The sequence below is a fragment of the Thamnophis elegans genome, chromosome 1, assembly GCF_009769535.1.
Source record: "Thamnophis elegans isolate rThaEle1 chromosome 1, rThaEle1.pri, whole genome shotgun sequence".
NCBI lineage: Eukaryota > Metazoa > Chordata > Lepidosauria > Squamata > Colubridae > Thamnophis > Thamnophis elegans.
The window spans coordinates 83,112,452-83,127,705 of NC_045541.1; the positions used below are offsets into that span (position 1 = coordinate 83,112,452).

Sequence of the window (15,254 nt, forward strand, 5' to 3'; positions counted from 1 at the left end):
GCGATGCCCGGCGCCTCGTGAACATGGTTGGCGGCGATGTGACACCTTTGCAGGTGCCTCAGTTGCCCCTAATCGTGGGCGGATCTCCATTGACGAGGAACTCAATAATCCTGGCACATAAAGCTTTCCCCCCCCCCTCGGAAACTGAAGCTCGTTTAAAGAAAAAGGGAAGGGCGGGCAGCTTCACGTGAGTGAGGAACTCTGGTGGTGGGAATCGGGAGGCGTCGGGTGGGCGGCGGCGCTTCCCTTGCAAACGGGGATCAGCACACTCGCCGCCTCCCCCTCCCCCGGGAGGAGCTCTGCAGCGGGACAGACGAATGGAGGGGGAGATCGCCCCTTCCTCCTCCGAGCACCCAAACCCCGTCTTCCCTGGCCTGCACCCCTGCGCCCAGGCTCCTTTGGGTTTGGGGGTAATCTGAATGGGTGGAGTGGGGGATCCCCGGGGCGGAGGCCTCCCGTTGCAACGGTCTTCCCCAGCTCCAGAGCGAACCTCCGCCTTCCCCGCCCAGGATTGCAAGGCTGGAGGCCTCGGCAGCAGCCACCCCCCCCCACCAGCCGGCCAATCCTCACCCGTACCATGAGTTTACCGGCCAGGTATCCATTGAGCTGGAGGACAGGCACCGTGGCTTCCTCGCCGCTAGTCTCGCCGCTTTCCCCGGGCTCGGCCATTTCCGTTTCCTACCAGCCCATTCTCGCTCTAAGAGCTGAGGTGGCGCAGTGGTTAAATGCAGCACTGCAGGCTACTTCAGCTGACTGCAGTTCTGCAGTTCGGCTGTTCAAATCTCACCGGCTCAGGGTTGACTCAGCCTTCCATCCTTCCGAGGTGGGTAAAATGAGGACCCGGATTGTTGGGGGCAATATGCTGACTCTGTAAACCGCTTAGAGAGGGCTGAAAGCCCTATGAAGCAGTATATAAGTCTAACTGCTATTGCTATTGCTCCCCCGATCTGAGGCCCAAGCCTACCTGCCAGCGGACCCTTGCTACAAACCTCCCTTATCTACCGCAAGGAGAACCGATACACGTAGCCGCCTCTTTTCGCTTTTGCCTCCCCAATGCAGGTGTGCCCGCAGCCGCTTCCAGCCTGCCTTCTCGCATGCTGGTCAAGCGCTTCCCGCCCGTCCTTCGCTTTAGGGATGCTTCGCTTGCTCTCTTCGGTGCGCTTTGCATTTAGCCCTCACTTCTCATCTCTGCCTCCCCGGCTCAGCTCCGCCCTTGCTTCCCCCACCCGCCAACGATCATCCCAGAGGCTCCAAGCAGAGACTGAAGGAAGACCGCATTTCAGTTAGCGCACCTCGGAGTCACCGAAAACTTGATGCCGGCTTCTTCGCTGCGACTGGTGGGGACGGCGATGAAAGCTCGGGCTCCGCTCCTCCATTTGGGGCTGCGGCTAATGGGGGTGGCCAAGCGCTTTCCTCAAAAACCCCACCTTCCACACATACCCAGCTTCCAAAATCTGGGGAGTTGCTGGGAGGGACGATCTTCTTCCCCTCTCTCAGGTTCCCCGGTTCCCCCCCAGTTCGTCTCATGAGTAGCTCGCAAGGGAAGGCCTTCCCTTTCCTTGCTAAAGGCCGCCGCCACCCACCCGAAGCGGCGAAGCCTCCAGATTCCCACTGGCACCGCCAGAGTTACTCACCTGGGCAGTGCAGCAAAAGCAAACGGAGAAGGCGAAATGAAATGGAGAGTCATGAGAGTCGCGACTCGCGCAGCATGCTTAAGCGGACTCCAGCCAATCAGTGAACTGGCTGGGATGGAAAATTTTAAGCACGCCGCGTGCGTGCTTAAAGTTTTCCATCCCAGCCAGCTCACTGATTGGCTGGAGTCCAGGCCAATCAGTGAGCGGCAGGCTGGGCTGGCTTAGATTTTTAGTGTAGATAGACTAGATGGGGGAATGGAACGAGCGAGCTAGCGGCAGCTGATGGGCGGGGGAGCCAGCGAGTGCCAAAATAAAGCGGGGTTTTTTGAGAACAGCCCGGGACGCGGGAAAAATTATGAAAAGGCGTGCCTGTCCCACCAGATGCGGGACGTCTGGTCACCCTAGTGAAGAGAGACACCATTGAAGGGGGGGGGGGGTGTTTCTTGATTAAAAAATTTAAAAAAATCGAGACTTTTTAGTTAATGCTACCTTCAATTCTCATTAAGGAATAATCCAATTGAATTGATTAGGAATAAGATGTTCTGATAGAATAAATGGTCTATGGTTCATTTATTTTTATTTGTTATTATTTATTAGATTTTTATCCCACCTGTCTTATTTTTACAAATAACTGAAAGGCGGAAAACATATCTAATCTTCCTTTTAATATTTTCCACATAACAACAACCCTGTGAGGTGGGTTGGGCTGAGAGAGAAGGACTGGCCCAAAAGCAGGACTCGAACTCATCTTCCCTTGGTGTGTAGGCCAGCCCTTTTACCACTACACCAAAAGGCTCTCATTTAGTAGGAAGACATGGAAGAGGTTTTTTTTAGTGTAATGAGGGAAATGGGGGGAAATTCGGCTTGAAGCAAGATTTCTGGGATAGGGTCTTTCTTTTTTGCCCATCTCATGGCATTCTGCGAGTTCTCTCCTGGGAAGGAAGCTTTGACAGAAATATTATTTTTCCTCCACTAGAAAAGGCCAAAGTGAGAGGGAAAGGCACTGATGGTGGAGGAAGATGAAAAGTGAACTTTAATCATATTTACTTTTCATCTTTCTCACCTGCTTAATTATTTTTATTAGTTTATCAGGATATAAAAGACAAAAAAATGAAAATAAGGGAAAATTAAGAGTGGAAAAAGGAGAAAGTGTGTGGTAGAAGGGGAAAGGGGGGGGAGCCATTGACTTCTGACTCTTTTTTAGCACAGTAGAAGATAATAACATTACAACCTCAACTTTTTACTTTTACATAATAATATATACTACCCAATTCTATAACAACAAACTATCTAATCAGGAAAACCAAAATTACAATTTCATTTTTTCCACCGCAAGCACAAAATTTAAAAGTGGTTTCCAAATGGAAACTAAAATAGATATGTTCTTTTCTTTGAATAAAGCAATCAGTTTAACCATCCCTACTTTTCATCTTGCTGTGATAAATAACATATAATTCTGTTCACACCTATTAATCTTTATAGACTATCATCATTTATATTAAAAAGGGAAAAACCTTTCTTTACATCCATTTTAAAACTCTAAACTTTTCTTTAAAAATATTTAGCAAGAGGGAAAGGCAGAAGGAAAATGCCCCCTTTTTCCTGTGCCTCAGTTGTTATGGGGAATGAAAGGACCAGGGGTTCCCCCCCCCACACGCTGAAAAGAACCCCTGAACAACTTTGTGCAGCGCACAGCTCCATTTCGGTGCCTTTTACTGCTCAGTTTGGTGCCATTTCCATCAAACATTTGGAAAAGTTTCTTCTTTCCTTATGCTATAATTTTGACTCTGAGAAGAGTTTGCTGTTCTTTCTGACCTTTAAAATAATACATTTCAGTGACTCTTTCTCTGTGCTTGCCTTTAAGAAGCACTCCAAGTCAATCCAGAATGATGTAGATGTTAATACAAAGAACTGAGCAAATTAAAATGGTGAAATTAGACCCAGGGAAATATTTGTCAAAGAGTTGAGTTGAGTTGAGTTTATTCAATTTGTATGCCACCCTATTCCCGAGAGACTCAGGGCGGCTAACACTCAGAGGGGGGGGATACAAAATAAAAATAAAAGACAATTTAAAATACACAACAGACGTAACCTTGGATGGGGCTGAAAGATTCAACAGCCCCAGGCCTGCCGGAACAGCCAGATCTTAACTGCTTTGCGGAAAGCCGGAAGGGTGGTAAGGGTCCGGAAACCTTGATAGTAATGTGGAGCTCCTCGCGCACCACCATTTTTCCCATACGAGCTGACCTCCAACCTCCGTGCCCCTCCCCTCCGGGAAATCCAGGAAGGAACAGTCGCTACTTCTCTAGCCAAAGTATTTCCTGGAGCTCTATCGTACTGGGTGATCTTTTCTTATAAAAGGAAGTAAAAGCGGCGGGGAGGTTCCGTTTTCTTGCTTTCACGTTTTAATATCTTCAATGAAAGTACTGAGACATAGAGAGGGGTTAGACAGAGTGTCTTTTGTCTTGCCCTGCTTAGGATTTCTTAAGCAAATCCACTGCGCTTTCAACATGAAGCCAAAATCGGGACTTTTTAAAAACGCCGCGGAACGTGGGACAAATTGTTAGAAATCAGGACTGTCCCACCGAAAGCGGAACGTCTGGTCACCTTAGGCAATACCTCAAAATAAATGGAAATAGACTTATAAAATTAAAGTTTTATTACAATATTTTCATGAAAATCCTTTTTTGAACTGAAATGAGCTCACCTATACACACTAAACTCGATTCTTCTTCCTTGTGAGGCTCCTCTTGGTGCATTTATGCTTGTGAGTAGCATCTGGAATGTCCCTCTGAAGCATCCAACAGTAGTCTGCCATCATTGTAAGGCTCCATTTCCCCTGGTATCTCCTTTCCATCTCTAATATCTTGGTGGAATTGTTAACCTTGTTCCTCACTCACAGCTCCCAAATTTTCAGGAAAGTAGTCAAGGTGGAACTTGAGGAAATGCACTTTCAAACTCATCAGGCAACCTAAAGCTTGAAATGCTTTCAGCATTCTTCCGATGATCTTTTTGTAGTGAGGATCTTTGTTATTGCCTAAAAATTTATTTACGACTTCTTTAAATGCAATCCACCCTTCTTTTTGAGGATCCGTCATGGTATTGACAAACCCTTGATCAATTATAAGCCTTCTAATGTCTGGTCCGACGAACACACCTTCCTTCAATTTTGCCTCCGACAGGCATGGAAACTTGGTGACCAAGTATTTGAAGCATTCTCCATCTCTTGGAATTGCTTCGTCAATCCCAATTTTATGTGGAGAAGTGGTAGAAGAACTTTATGGGAAGGTATCAAAGTTTCTCGGAGGACATTTTTTTCACTGACTGTTAGCACCCTCAGCTGCCAACTCTTCTTAGTCCAGTGATTTTGTCGGTGTTGACTGTCCCATAGACACAGAAAACAAGGGTATTTGGTATACCCAGCTTGTTGCCCGAGCAGCATGCACAAGACCTTCAAGTCCCCACACACTTGCCAACCATGGTCTTCATATTTAAGTTTACGAAGAACCAATTCCAAGTTCTCGTAGGTTTCCTTCAAGTGTACGGAATGACCTACAGGTATGGAAGCGTAAAAACCGTTGTGGAGTAAAACTGCTTTGAGACTTCTTTTTGAAGAGAGTTTAGAGTTTAGAGTAATTTATTTATATGCCGCCCTTTTCCCTGGGGGGACTCAGGGCGGCTTACAACTCGAAGGGGGGGGGAAACAAACAATTAACACATAAGAGAATACATCATTAACAGCACAACATTCATACTATTTGGGTGGGTTACAGTCTTTAACCCCAGGCCTGACGGGATAGCCAGATTTTAAGGGCTATGCAGAAGATCTGGAGGGTGGTGAGGGTACGAATCTCCATGGGGAGATCGTTCCATAGGGTCGGAGCTGCCACCGAGAAGGCTCTCCTCCGCGTAGTTGCCAGTCGACATTGACCGGCAGATGGGACTCGGAGGAGGCCTAATCTGTGGGATCTAATTGGTCGGGTGGAGGTAATTGGCAGTAGGCGGTCTCTCAAGTACCCAGATCCACTACCATGAAGGGCTTTGTAGGTGACAAGTAGCACCTTGAAGCGTACCCGGAGATTGACCAGTAGCCAGTGCAGCTCGCGGAGGATAGGTGTTATGTGGGTGAAGCAAGGTGCACCCACAATCGCTCGCGCGGCCGCATTCTGGACTAGCTGAAGTCGCCGAATACTCTTCAAGGGCAGCCCCATGTAGAGCACATTGCAGTACTCCAGCCTAGAGGTCACAAGGGCACGAGTGACTGTTGTGAGAGCAAATGCCCCCCTGGTCACAGCTGACAGATGGTGTTCAAAAGTCAGCTGAGGGTCCAGGAGGACTCCCAAGTTGCGGACCCTGTCTGAGGGAAGTAATGTTTGACCCCCCAGCCTGAGAGATGGAATACTTGCTGAATTAGTGGGAGGGAAACACAACAGCCACTCGGTCTTATCTGGGTTGAGCACAAGCTTGTTAGCCCTCATCCAGTCCCTAACAGCTTCAAGGCCCTGGTTCATCACGTCCACCGCTTCATTGAGTTGGCACGGGGCGGACAGATACAACTGAGTATCGTCCGCATACTGGTGGTATTTTATCCCGTGCCGCCGAATGATCTCGCCCAGCGGTTTCATGTAGATGTTAAAAAGTAGAGGGGACAAGACCGAACCCTGCGGCACCCCATATGTTAGGGGCCTAGGGGTCGATCTCTGCCCTCCAACTAACACCGACTGCGACCTGTCTGAGAGATAAGAGGAGAACCACCGCAAAACAGTGCCTCCCACCCCCACCTCCCGCAGTCGTCGCAGAAGGATACCATGGTCGATGGTATCGAAAGCCGCTGAGAGGTCAAGGAGAACCAGGATGGAGGCGTGGCCTCCATCCCTGGCTCTCCAGAGATCATCGGTCAATGCGACCAAAGCGGTTTCTGTGCTGTAGCCAGGCCTGAAGCCAGACTGGAATGGGTCCAGATAACTAGCTTCCTCCAAGGACTGCTGGAGCTGAAAGGCCACCACCTTCTCAACAACCTTCCCCACAAAGGGGAGGTTGGAGACTGGACGATAGTTGTTAAGAACGGCTGGATCCAAAGATGGTTTCTTCAGGAGGGGTCTCACCACTGCTGCCTTAAGAGTGGGGGGAAAGACTCCCTCCCGAAGGGAGGCGGTAACAACCGCCTGGATCCAGCCCCGTGTCACCTCCCTGCTGTTAGCAACCAGCCAGGAGGGGCACGGGTCCAGTACACACGTGGAGGCACTCACAGCTCTCATGGCCTGTCCACGTCCTCAGGGGCAACAGCTTGAAACTCAACTCAGCGATGGCCTACCAGATTATCCCCCTGTGCCTCGGCTGGGTCTGCAAAATTGGAGTCCAAGTCCGACCGAAACCGAGCAACTTTGTCCGCTAGAAACTGGACGTAATCCTCAGCCCTACCCTGCAAAGGATCCCCCGTATCCCTCCTATTTAGGAGGGAACGGGTTATTCTGAACAGGGCGGCTGGGCGCAACTCAGCGGAGGCAATCAAGGTGGCAATATGGGTTCTTTTCGACATCCTGATTGCCCTGATGTATTCCTTGATGCAAGATGTTAAAAGTGCTCAGTTCGATTCGGATTTATTGGATCTCCATAGGTGCTCTAGGCGTCTCTTCCGGCACTTCCTCTCCCGGAGTTCCTGAGTAAACCAAGGGGGCCTCCTGGATCCACTGCCTCGGAGTGGCCGTAGTGGCGCAATCCGGTTAAGAGACTCCGTCGCTGCCGAGTTCCAAGCAGCAACCAGAGTCTCCGCCGGACTGGGCGAGGGTATCAGGAATAACCCCAAGCTCCGTCTGGATCCTCAGAGGGTCCATAAGTCGCCTGGGGCGGAACCACCTGGTCGGTTCCTCCTCCCTACAGTGGGGGTTTGGTCTCCGAAAGTCAAGCCTCAGTAGGCAGTGGTCTGACCACGACAGGGGTATGATCTCGCTACCCCTCAGACCAAGATCACAAGTCCACTGCTCCGAGAGGAATACGAGGTCGAGCATTTGACCCGCTGAGTGGGTTGGGCCCCGAATTACTTGGGTCAAGCCCATGGCTGTCATGGAGGCCATGAACTCCTGCGCTTCATCAGAAGAATCTATAAAAAGACGCCATTGCTCTGAATCATATTGGATTTTAAATTTGACCCATCAGACCTTCAACATCGATGCAATAAACCAACTTGTCTTCCTGGGTGAAGTAAGGAATGAACTCCTTTCACGATGTCTGAACCATGAAGATGACACTCCTGGCAACAATAAATTCCTGCTTTTCAGCCTTGATCCGAGTAACTCAGCGGCATCTTTGGGAAGATTCAAGTCTCTTACCAAATCATTCATCTCCTCCTGAGAAAACAATTTTGGTCTTGTATCATCTTCAAAGTCAGAACTTGATTTGTTATCTGGTTCAGGTATTACTTCACCTTCATCGAAGCTAGGTATCTCTTCCAAGGTAGCAGGGGGCTTGGGTACTGGTATATCTATGCCATGGGGGATGGGACAAATTGCTGAGTGAAGATTGGGGTATGAAATGGAATGCTTCCATTTGGAATTAAACCCTTTCACATCGGATGAACAAAAGTAACAGTCATCACTATGGTTCTTTTGCTCTCGCCATATCATAGGAATCCCATAACGGAAAGATTTTTTCTTACCCTTGAACCAGTTTCGGAGGTCCTCAACATACCGTTTGCACACTTTATGAGGCGCCCAAACTTTATCTTGATCTCCAATTTTTAGTCCAAAGTATGCAAAGTATACTTTTTTCACGAAGTCTGTAATATTCTGCTGTTGCTTCAACACTGTATATTTACCACAGATGAAACAGAAACTGTCTGGCGAATTAATACACTTTCGTGGAGCCATAACGTAACGGTTGAAGAATGACGAGCTAACTTGAATTGCAATGAAAAAGTGTGAACAGCCTAGAACCAAGAACCTGATGATGATTCGTGAACAAGTGTGGCATGCAGGAGAGAGCAGCTCTGTGTCTGTACACGAGACATCACAGTGCTGGCCACGCCCCCTGCACTGACCAGAGATGCTGCTATCTGTCCTGTGTCTCCCTCCCACTGGATTCTTCAGGAAAGATTAAGCCCTTCTACCATTAGAAGCACAGACTTAAAACTTGCTTAGCTTATGTATATATTGTTGACCATCAGATTTATAGTGCTATATTTTTTTACATAACTTGAACAAACCTTTTAAGGTTTTTTTGGCATTTTATATCTTAAATGCACTTATGTGAATTAATTAATAGTAATTTGGACTTTAAATTTGGTTAAAAACTCATAATAGAAAGAAATACCAAATATTTAAAAAAATGATAAATTTGAAGACAATTTTGCAATGTTGTGGCAAATCATGACGTCTAGGAGTTTTTTCAATATTTTATTTGTTTTCAGCACACCAAAATACATGGAAATTAGATGAAAATAATCAAACAGCTTTTTAGTCGCAGACCTGTGTTTTCAGTTGCTGAGAAACTGGGAAAGAAAATAGTTACATGGTGAGTGATCTTGAAGAGTCTGAACTCTGAAGGTAGCATACTCAGGCACCTGCTTAGTAAAGGAGGACCAACAGTAAACACCCGGACTATGGAAGTCTTTTACTTCTCCTTTAAGTGGAAGACTGGAACAGAGACTCCTACTGAATTTTTTTAAAAAAACCAAAAACTTAACATTTAATTAGATTAGAAAACATTTAATATACTGAAATTTTCTGTTAGTGAAAACAAGTAATCACTGTGAAAACAAGTAATTACTACCTCTAGAAGTTATGGAGATTTTTAAGAAGAGCTTGAATAGCCATTTGTCCAGAATAGTATCTCCTGCTGAAGCAGGGAGTTGGACTAGAAGACCTCCAAGTTCCCATACTCTGTTATTCTATGATCTACATTCTATGTTTTACTGGGTCAGAATAGATTTCTCTTTTTTTTTTAAAAAAAAAAAAAGGCAGAGGCTAACCTTCAAAGCTCAAAATCTACCCTCTTCATAATTCCTGCTAAAGTGCCTGAATGTAATCGATTTAGACACTGTAATCAGTAACAGCATTCAACATCAGAAGTACAATAGTAATTGCCATCTTGTGGATCAATCTGTTAAAAGCTCATTTGCAGATTCTACCTTGACATTATTTTGCAAGACGGTCAAAATAAAACTTTTTCATAGAACCTTTAAGGTGGAGCCTAACACTAATCAGTGTTTTATTGAAACATTTTCTGTCTGTACTTTTGTCACATTTTGTTTTGATTTGCTTTTAATCCATCATGAATTGTTCTGATTTGACAGCATGTACAAATTGCTGCTTTGTTGCGTGTCTTTGTAACTGCTGAGGCCAAGGAATTCTGAAAGTGGATTGTCTGTCTATTCTGTGCAGAATATCCTCTTTTGCTCAGCAAATGATGCCAGGGATTATGGATTGTGGAAAAACGGGGAAGCAAAAGTCAATTTTAAAATTGGGCCTTTTCTTCCAGCAACACAGGCATGTTCCTCACCTGTTACACATGGGAGGAGGGATAGTACCATAATCATCTGTGTTTTTGACCTGAATAGGGTTTACATCGTGAATCTATCATTTACCCCAAAACTCCCATGTTGAATATAAACTGGAACAGAATGGAATAGGCCAGATTCGGCCTTCTTACAATAGAATTAACACCAGAAGTATTGCAGAGGGTTAAAGATCCATAGCAGTAGTATTTAATAATTTTCTTTTCAAAATTATACTTAGTTGTGAATGCTGCGGAATATGTTTTCATTGAGGATATCTCTGTACTTTGCTCCATTCAGCTTTCCCTTAACCCTAACCATCTCCCACTACCTGATGTTTAAAAACACCCTCACAACATGCTGCTACCACCACCACCACATTTCACTGTTGGGATTATATTGGGCAGGTGATGAACGCTGCCTAATTTCTTCCAGACTTAATGTTTTGAATTGAGGCCAAACAGTTCAATCTTAGTTTCATCAGACCAGAGAATCTTGTTCCTCACAATCTGAAAGACCTTCAAGTGTTTTTTTGCGAACTCCAAGTGGGCTTTCATGTGTTTTACACTGAGGACAGGCTTCTAGCCATTCTGCCATAAAGCCAAGATCGGTGGAGGGCTGCAATGATGGTTATCCTTCTAGAACACTGTCCCATTCCCATCTCCACACAGGATTTCTAGAGTTCAGTCAGTGACCATTGGGTTCTTGGTCACCTTTGTTACTAAGGCCCTTCTCCCCTGTTGCTCAGTTTGACCAAGCAACCAGCTCTTGAAAAAGTCCTGGTTGTGCCAAATATCTTCCATTTGAGAATTATGGAGGCCACTGTGCTGTTAGGAACCTTTGGTGCAACATAAATTTCATTGCAGCCTTCCCCAGATCTGTGCTTTGCAATAATCCTATCTCTGAGCTCTGCAGGCAGTTCTTTTGACCTCATGGCTTTCACTCTGCTACAGTATGCATTGTCAGCTGTGAGGCCTTCTATAGAGAAGTGTGTGCCTTTCCAAACCATGTCCAATCAATTTAATTTACCACAGCTCAACTCCAATCAAGTTATAGAAACATGTCAACAACCATCAAAAAAACTGGAAGGGATCTGAGCTAAATTTCAAGTGTTGTTGCAAAGTCTGAATACTTATACCAATGTGATATTTTAGGTTTTTCTTTTTAATAAATTTACAGACATTGCTAAAATTCTGTTTTCACTTTGTCATTATGGAGTACTGGGTGTAGACAAATGAGAAAAAATGAATCTCAACAACTGTAGAATCAGGCTGCAGCATAACAAAATTGACAAAAGTGAAGGGGGTCTGAATACATTCTGAATGCACTGTACAGGTTTTTAATTTCATCCAATGTTAAAACACCACTTATGACAATATGTCAAAGGAAGGAGCTGTAGAAATTTTAAAAAATAGATAATACACTATGTGCTGAGTTAACATGCCAAGATTTTTAAAAGTCTTATTTATGACCTCTATATGCTTTTGATTTTTTTTTCATTCCACAGCCACTGGAAGAAAAAGATAGAAGCAGTAACCAAAAGAAACTGAGTTTGAATTCAATTTAATCTGATTAAAAATTATACAAAGAACAAGTGGAACAACATTCTTCTTACAAATATTGCACTTGAGAGCATATGGATATGTACAACTTTGCCATTCTTTACATTCAAGGTATTTTTGTCCCGATAAGGTTCAAGATAAAGTTGTGCAGGAAATCTGATAAACCAACCACTTCCATTATAAATTGGCCCCCATCAGAAGTGTACCACCTGAACACAATTTGCTTTGACAAGAAATGAATATAACTTACCTTACAATTCATTTGTAATGCCAGTGGCTCCCACCCAATGGAAAGGCAAATAGGATAGTGATTTTCAGAGTTCCTCTTTTGCTCAGGTGATTGGATGAGTGATCTTGGAATGAGGAGATTGGAAGAGGATATAATTTGGCAATCACCAAATCTTCCTCTTGTATAGATAGTTCAAATTTATGATGTCCCGTCCCCCTACTTCTCAATTCTAAAATCCATTGTTATCAAATTAACAATAACTGGGTGGGAAAGTATGCAGTCGGAAATTGTGCTGTGAAAGTTACTTTCCTTTATAACCAGCTCCTCAAGCTGTACACAGCCTTACAGATTCCAATCGATTTAGTAGTCAGGGCAAACGTCATCCAATTTCCAATTGTCATTGTCCCTGGTGCTGTGAATAGTTTCAGTGGCCTCTGTGGGTGATCATACTCCATCTCTCTTTGCAAATTTTACTTGGTACGGAGTAGGACATTTACAATAATACATTAAGACTTTAAAGGGACTTTAAAGCCCTGCCGCCGCGTCTGCCATAGAGCGGGACACGTCCTGCTCTATGGCGGACACGGCGACAGGGCTTTAAAAAATAAAAAATGAAGTGCCAGCCCACACGCCAGCAGAGGTGAGTAAAACACACAAACACGCAAATTAATTACAATACAAATTATAATTAGTTACAAATTACAATAATTTTGAATTCCTCCCTCCAACCCACATACCTTTTCCAGCTGTTTCATAGAGGATTTCAACTCTGCTCTTGTCTGCCATGATGAAAATGTAAAAAATGTAAAAAGGCAAGAGCTGCTGAAGTCAGGCTGGGTTAGCTGCTGCCAGAGCCTCCAATGGATGACTCTGCTTAACTATTTTAAAAAAGCCTCTAAAAAAGTGCCCTCTACAGGAGGAGGTGAGAGAACCACGTGCCTCATCTACATAAGGAATTTTTCGGCTTTTAATCCTTGCTTAACTCTGCTCAAGTGATCATAAAGATAGACTAAATGTGGCACGTGGTTCTCTCGCCTCCTCCTGCAGAGGGCACTTTTTTAAGAAGCGTTTTTAAACAGTTAAGCACTAAGCAGTCATCCACTGTGACTGGCAGCAACTACCTCAGCCTTTTGGCTTTTAATTTTTTTTCTTTTCATGATGACAGTGGCGAGGCCCTGCCTCCCCTGCCTCCCCTGACTGCACATCACTGCACTACAGAGCCCTTTTCTTTATAAAGCTAAAACTGCTTACCCTACAGTTTCCCTCTTTCCATTGTTATTATTTAGTGAGTGAGAATTTTGGATCCATTACAACAATTGGGAGAAATTGCATGTTCAGTTGTTGGAAAATAGTCGCTGGTCTGGATACTCTTTCAATCAATAGAGTATTTATATCCTGTACATCCTTAACTGTTGTATTGGGGTTTTTTTGATTTTTTTTTAATTGAATTTTTTAGAAAAAAACTTTTACAAATGTTTACCTCCCCACCCCCCTGCCCTAACCACCCGAACAAATACAGGGTATAAATCTTTAACAAAGATGTTCTAAAATAAACTTAAAGAAAGTTAGTATCATCTTTCATTTGAGCTTTAACTCCTCTTTGCTAGGCTAACTCTAAACATATTATATCATTCCTTGTTTCTTCAATCATAAACTATCTGGAATTTCTTAATCCCATATTTATTTTGAGTATAGTCAATCCATCTTCTCCACTCCAGTTTATATCTCTCATTTGAGTGATCCTTGAGATATGCTGATATTTTAGCAATCTCTGCTAGGTTTGTTACTTTTAATGTCCATTCTTGAATAGTAGGCAAATCTTCCTGCTTCTGGTATTGCCCCACCAACAGTCTTGCTGCCGTTATTAAATACAAAATCAAGTTAGTCTCTATAACCATACAATCAGTAATTATACCTAGCAAGAATAACTGAGAGGTAAACTTTATCCTTTCTTAAAGAATATTTTGCATAATCCACCATATTTTTAACCAAAATGCTTTTACCTTTTTACAAGTCCACCATATATGATATTATGTAGCATCGAGACAATCACATCTCCAGCATTTAGGCTGTAAATTCAGATACATACAGGCCAGTTTTTTAGGATCTAAATGCCATCTATAAAACATCTTGTAAAAGTTTTCTCTCACATTTTGGGCTTGTGTAGATTTTACATTTCTTACCCATATCTTTTCCCATGTATGCAACATTATTGGTTCTTCAAAATTTTGTGCCCACTTTATCATAGTCTTTGACTAATTCTGTTTCCGAATCCATTTCTATTAATACATTATATAGTCTCTTTATATGCATTTGACTTTGATCCCTAATTTGTTTTAGTAAATTATCCTCATTTTGCGTAAAACCATTTTTTTGATCTTTTTTCCATCTGGCCTGCAATTGCCCATACTGAAACCATGTTTGAATTACCTTTTCCTCTTTTAGTACATTCAAGGGTTTTAATTGTAATACATTTCTTTCTAAGGTGAGAAGCTGTCTGTATGTAGTTACATCCTGTTTTTGTACTATATTTATGTTCTCTACTGCATGTCTAGGAATTGCCCACATAGGTAACTTATCATTTAGTTTATATTGATATTTTTTTGAGACCCGCAATAGAGCATTCCTTAAAATATGACTTTTAAAATTCTTATCCATCTTTTTGTCAAATAGCAAGCATGCCAATCATATACCAAATCATGCCCTTCGATATTAAGTATTCTATCATCTGTTAAATTAATCCAATCACTGATTACCGATAAAACTACTGCTTCATAATATAGTTTTAGATTTCAAACCTCGTCTCTCACGTACATCTTGCATTATTTTTAGATTTATTCTCGGCTTCTTCCCTGCCCAAACAAATTTGTTAATACCCTTCTGCCATTCTAGCAAGTTTGCACCTTTTTAAAGTATTGGTATCATTTGAAAAAGAAATAAAAATTTAGGCAAGACATTCATTTTCACGGCTGCTATTCTTCCCAACAAGGATAATTGTAATTTTTCCCAATTTTTCATCTCTGTCTGTATGCTATGCCATAATGGCTCATAATTGTTCTTATATAGTTTCCCATTTGAGGTTGAGATGTAGACTCCTAAAAAATATGGAACGCTTCACGAATTTGCGTGTCATCCTTGCGCAGGGGCCATGCTAATCTTCTCTGTATCGTTCCAATTTTAGTATATGTGCTGCTAAAGCAAGCCCCTTGACTATTGTATTTGAGTTTCAAGGTTCATTTTATTCCCGGCGGGACTCAGGGTGGCGCACAAACCCAAAGGAGGGGAAGGGAAACACAAAAAGTACAACAAAAAAAACGGAATTTAAAACAACCAACAGT

The 15,254-nt window shown here is 43.5% G+C and overlaps 1 non-coding gene across 1 annotated transcript; it reads right to left on the minus strand.

Moving 5' to 3' along the window:
* Nucleotides 1-15,014: 15,014 nt before the first annotated feature.
* Nucleotides 15,015-15,117, minus strand: LOC116523761. Its single transcript, XR_004257123.1, has one exon. It is a non-coding gene; the product is annotated as a U6 spliceosomal RNA (small nuclear RNA).
* Nucleotides 15,118-15,254: the final 137 nt, after the last annotated feature.